Source organism: Pteropus medius, unplaced genomic scaffold (genome assembly GCF_902729225.1).
Source record: "Pteropus medius unplaced genomic scaffold, Ma_sr-lr_union100, whole genome shotgun sequence".
NCBI lineage: Eukaryota > Metazoa > Chordata > Mammalia > Chiroptera > Pteropodidae > Pteropus > Pteropus medius.
In genome coordinates, this window is record NW_024356249.1 from 9,150,712 (window position 1) to 9,156,804 (window position 6,093).

Consider the following 6,093-nt stretch of genomic DNA (forward strand, 5'->3'; position numbering starts at 1 on the left):
GGCAAGCGTGTGTAAGGCGGCACGTGGCACAGCCGTGGGTATGGGAAGAAGTCTGTGAGAATTGGGGGCAGCCAGGTAGTGGGCTGTAATGGGCATCTCTCGTCTCCCCACCTGGCATCCTCCTTCCATTTTCCTTCAGCACCCTCCCTTCCTGCCTCTGAGGCCATGTGATTCAGGGGGACCTACCCCCCACCCCCACCCACCATCTAGGGATGAGCCAATACATTTCACTTTTTTCCCCTCAAGCTTTTTCAAGTTGATTTTCCGTGCCTGAAAAAAAATGCACAGCTAACGCAAAGTCATTCCCTAACTTAAGAAGAGAGCAAAATGGAATAGGGAACGCCTTCTAAAAGCAGATGGCCACACACACACACAAAAAAAACGTAATCATTCCTTCAATTAAAAAAATTAAATAAAAGCAGATTGCCCCAAACCCATTGTATGATTTCAGGCAAGTCGCAATGCACCCCTGGGCCTCAGTTTCCCTGTCTATGAAATGAGGAAGTTAGTCATTCAGAAGGTTCTTCAAAATCCCTTTCGGCTGTGACACTTTATGATTCTAGGACATTTTCCTTTTTTTACCCCCAAACAAATTACAGCTGTGGAGACCGGTCTGGGCAGCGTAGAGAGAGCCTTTCCACGTTTGAGGAGAGACCAGAAGAGACCCACAGGGCCCCTGCGGCTTGTGATTTAAGTGTTCCCAGGACAGTGGAGGTCGAGAGGTGCCACATCCTGCCGAGGCTGCAGTCGGGGGTCGGGGGTCGCAGGGCCTGGGGGTGCCTTGGAAGCCTGGAAGGAGGACGTTCTGACTGGCCTCTCTGCGTTTTGCTTTCCGAACTGAATGCCTAGAGCCTGCGTGTGTGTTTGCTTTGAAGCTGCAGAACTGTCACTTTAAAGTACCCGGTGGCACTTGTCTTTAGAGTAGAGGCAGGATTCTTCTTCGGAGGAAGAGTCACCTGAAGAGAGGAGCACCCCAGTGGGTCTTTAGGAACTGTCAAGTCAGAGCCCACATCCCAGAACAGAGACCTGGAGGAGAGATGAACTGCGTGGGGACAGATGGCCCACAGTGTAAAAGGAAAGATGGAGGAGGGGAGGTTCTTTCCCACTGAGCCTGAGAGAGGAGCTGAGGAGCACTTGGAGGGGTGTTCCTGCACTTGGGGGGCCGGATGGGCTGCCCCTGTGATGACATGGGAATAGGCAAAAGACAAAGGAGGATGAAAGCGGTAGGGAGGGGGTGCCTCACGAAAGGACATGAACCAACTCCAACGCCAGCATCCAGTGGAGGCGGTTTATTTTCTGCATTGTCTTTCCCTTCCGTATTCCTGAGTAAAATTTTGCGAATTTACCTCCTGCGGTCTTAGCTATGTTTTGGGGAATCGAGGGAGGTGAGCTGAGGGCAGGAGGGAGAGAAAGAGCCCCAGAGCTTGACAAAGCCGGTGAGGGGGCAGCGAGAGTCTGACTGCAGACCCCAGGGGGGAGAGGCCAGCGAGGGACAAGCCACAAGAATGGATTTGCAAACATGTCACCGTTCTTGAGGACTGTCCTCAATACTCAGGGAAGGAGACCCTCCGAAAGCCGACCAGGCTGGAGGGTGTCTTCCAGGACACCCCCACCCCCTGAAGACAATTACTTGCCTCCCAAGATCAAGACGTGGCAGGCTCCACCAGTGTGCGAAGTGCCACTGTCCCCCGGATTCTCCCTCGGCTTATACTACGTGGCTGCCTGGGCCTTCTGAAGTTTCTAAAGGAGTTTTTTTTTTTTCAAATTTAACTTTTTTGGTAAAGCTGTTTTCTCTCTGGCCTCATCTGGGGCTGTAGAGGGAAGGCTGGCAAGGCTGGGGGAAGCGCCTCGCTGGACTCGCTCTCCCTCCCTCTCCCGCCCTCGACCCCCGCCATCATCCCATCACCCTGGGCCTCTGCCGCCAGCCCTGCCCTCACACAAGACTCTTTCACATTCCAAGCTGCCTGCCCGGTTTGTTTTTTTAAGAAAGCAGTAACCGCAGCACATTCACTGTGGTTCTTTATGGCTTTCCATATGTATAATCGCTCTTTCTCTCTCTGGTTTTTCCAGTGCTTTTCCTTTTAAATAAATGCTCATAAATTTTACTGGTGAAAAGGATGAAAAAACATACCTAAAAAGAGCAGTTTGTTGGGAGGGGAAAAAAACCTAAACCGAATGTAGAAAAACTAAACTGTTTAGCATGATATACCTAAGAAATAAATTTTTTTTAACGTTCAGGTTTTATGAAAAAAGAGATCATTCTGTAATATCTCTGAAACGTGCGTGTCTAAGTATTGAGTGTGTATCTGATGAACTCACACCCCTAAGCCATTACCTCCCCAGGCTTGCTGAGGAAACCCTCCACCTGGAAGGAAAAACCCAGGCTGTAGACCTCTCTCAGCCATCAGGTTTGCGTGGGACCCTGTATAAGCTGCACAATCCCGAGGCCTCCCTGTCTCTATAAGTACAAAATGAGGAGGTTGGGCTAGAAGCTTTTAAAGGTTTTCTCTTTTATCTGGAAAGTTCTATGGCTTTATGATTAGTCAGGCACTTGGTAAACTAGAGCGAAGAAACTGATTTGAGATGTTCTCTCCCCTTAGAGAAGCTGCGGCAGACTCTGCTGGCCGCCCTCCCAGTATCTATCCTCCCCTTCCTTCTTACCAGCAGAACTCCAGTTTTTATTTGGGGCAGCCATGTGCCCAGCTATAAAGTGATTTCCCAGCCTCCCTTGCAGCTGGATGTGGCCACTGACACAGTCCCAGCCCATCAGATGGAAGTTTAAGTTCATGGATGGGCCATCTCAGTTGGCTCACATTTTTTTGCCCCTTGCCTTTCTTGCCTGGAATTCAGTCAGGAGATGGAGATAGACGAGGGGTCAAAATGATGGCAGAGTGGCAAAACAGAACAGGCCAGAAGAGTCTGGGTCCCCAGTGCATCAAGGAGACACTGAACAAGCCTGGGACAGCCCACCTCAGACAACTCTTGTTATGTGAAAATAAAACCCCAATCTAGTTAAGCCACCAGAAAGTGGGTGTCTGTCACAAAATGCTAAACCTGGTCCTAACTTGTACTAGGCTGAGGAGGAGAAACAATCCTTCAACAAATATTGAGTGCCTACTGTGTGCCTGACAGGAAGTGAGTGAGGAAAAATAACCCGGATGTGGTACTTACCCTCACAGAGTTCTCAAACCAGTGGCTGAGACAAACAACAACTAAACAAAGTCAATTAATTATTATCATTGCTATCGAGGAAATAAAGCCTTGGAAAAAAGAATAGTAGAAGATAGTAGGTGGGCCTAAAAGGACTAGTGAAGAAATTATATGGAAAAGAAAAATTTAAGGAGTGGACCATTTGAAGGAAGAGCGAGAGGAAAGAACGTTCCAGACCAGAAGGAGCAGTACATGCAAAGGCCACTAGCCGGGAAGGAGCTGAAAGAACTAACAGGAAGCTGCTGAGGATGGGGCTGGTGCTCCAAGTATTGCAACAAGGGGAGAGGTAGGCAAGGCCGGTTTTATTTTGTCGCTGAAGGATTTTAAGGATTTTAAGGGTGCCTTTTCAGGCACCCATCTGAAAAGAAGTTTCAGTCCTGACTTTTGTGAGCCTATTGGCTGCACAGAGATCTTGGCGATGTGGCCTTGAGAACAAGTTCCTGGCCCATCATCCTCAGGGGCTTCAGGTTCACTTGACGGTCAGTTCCATCCAGGCTGGCCACTCGGTAGCTGTGTGCCGTGTCGCCACTGCCCTGAGTTTCCTCATCTGAAAACAAGGACAGTAATAGTCCCTCTTAGAGCCGTGAGGAGGCCATGTGTCGAATCCTATAATGCATAGAACCATGCCCGGCACATAGTAAGGATTAGAAAAGATTTTATTATTTTCACTGTTACCAGGAAATGACCTGGTAGGGCGATACGCTTCCGGCTTAGCATGAGCACCACCTGGGTCCCGGCACCAGAGAGTCAGATTCAGTAGGGCTGGGATGGCCTGAGAATTTGCATTTCCAGCAAGCTCCCAGGTGATGCTGATGCCCGTAGCCAAGGCAGCCCTTTGGGGATATTTTGGAGAAGGATGACCGGCCTCCCATGACTGTAACCACCTTCAGCCCTGACGGACCATGGCTGGGGGTGGGAGATCCAAAGCTCCAGTTCCCCTGGGAGACATGAACATGTTCCTTCTGTGGGGCAGGAGAGCAGGGATCAGTGGTCCTCAGCCTTCGAGGGACCTCAAACTCTTGGGGCAGATAGAAATAATGCAGATTTGAGGGGTCTGCCCCAGAGATTCTGTTTCAGCCTGGGGGCGGAACCCCAAAATCTTCACGTTCAATGACTCCCCATGGATTCTGCTGCAGGTGTGGCCACCTGGACAAATGGTGATACAGTGGTTTTAGAATTAGACAGACCCAAGTTAAAAAGTATATAAAGGTACTTTTTAACTTTCCATCCATGTGGTCTCACATGGCCATTAAAACCTCTCCAAATTGTGCTTTCCTTATCTGAAAAATGAGCTTATTAATACCACTGATATCCTCCCCATGAGGATGAAATAAAAACATTTGTGCAGAGGACCTAAAAGTTATACTCACAGACTCCAGTGTGCAGAGGTATAATTTGCTTTATTTATCTATAGCTTATATTAATTTAACCCATGGCCTCATATTTCCGCTAATAGCAGAAAACTTCAGTTTAGAAATTCTAGTTCACTCATACCACTTGCAGCTTAAAAAAAGGCTCAGTCTCTTTTGGGAAACTGCAGCCTAAATTGGGATTCTCTCCTTCTCTGTTGCTGGCTCTTCCCCTGGAAATAAATTGGGGTTCTTCAGGGATTCCTTATCCTGATTTCCTCAGGCTTCCCACACGGCACAGCGGGTCCTGGGCATGGGCCTCCCTGGTCAGTGCCCTCTGTGCCATCATGGCCACTGGTCGAGTGGCCCCTGGGCTTGGCCTTCTTGCCTCTACCTAGGCCTCCTCACCTGCAACCTTCTCATGCATTTGCTTGGAGGTCTGAACAGCTGCATCGCTGAGTCGTACCCAGCCATACGGCTGCTTCCATCATCTGGCCAGAAAGACCCCTTGCTCAGCTACTGTTAACCTGCGCTCAGGTGCCATATTAGACATGGGTCTTACCTAGAGTTTTGACCACAGCTGATACACTCCTTCCACTAATGAATCCAACCTGTGTTCCTCTACAGGTAGGATGTGTGTGTGGTGGTGGGGAGGTTGTTCTTACCTCACCCTGCTTTCTTCCCTGTGTGACTTACAGTAAAACCCCATGTCTGTGTCCTGCAAGCGGCCGACTCACAGGTGCCCACATCCTTTTATTTTATAGCAACAATGAAAGTCTGGCCCTTGCTTTCTGCCTCAGACTTACGCAAACCCATTCAGCTCTCCAGCTGACCTCTTCCTTCTTGGGGGGTGCCTGCTTTCCCCCAAGGGCAAGGCAAATAGACCTACTCTCCCTACTTCCCCACAGTGGGGGAGGCAAAGGTGTGAGGAAGCCTGAGTATGGGGGAAGACACCTCACCTGTGTCTCGAAATATTACCCCTCTCTCTCCCTTAAATAAAGTCTTTATTTAGCACGTGGCCTGGCCTGAACTAACTGCTGTGTGTGTGACAACCACGACGTGGTGAAGAGAAGAAGGTCTCCTCCCCCTGGATGTGCAGTGCTTTGCTGTGCCAGCTCTGACTGGCTGTGCCTCTGTGCTCCCAAGTCCAGGAGAGCCTTGAGTGAGGGCGCCCAGGAGGAGCAGGTCACAAACCAGTGACTTGTTCACTTTCATTTATGGGGTGAGTGGGATCTTCTGGGGGTGGGGGGAAGCCTCTGACACATGCCCCTGTCCCTTACCCAGCATGAGAAGTGAGCAGAAAAAAGAGGAGGCTGACTCTCTGTGCCAACCTCTCCATGAAGGTACCAGAAATGACACCACTACAGAGGCCACTCCTTTAGATCGAACATTGTCCCCTTGGGTCATCTTAAAATGTAAATACCACCAAGGGGACAATGTGTATATAAGTAGCTTCCAGGGGGTGAGTTCTCTGTTCTAGGCCCTGAGAACACTGCAAGGGGACAGAGGGTAAGGCCGGCTGGCCCACTCGTCC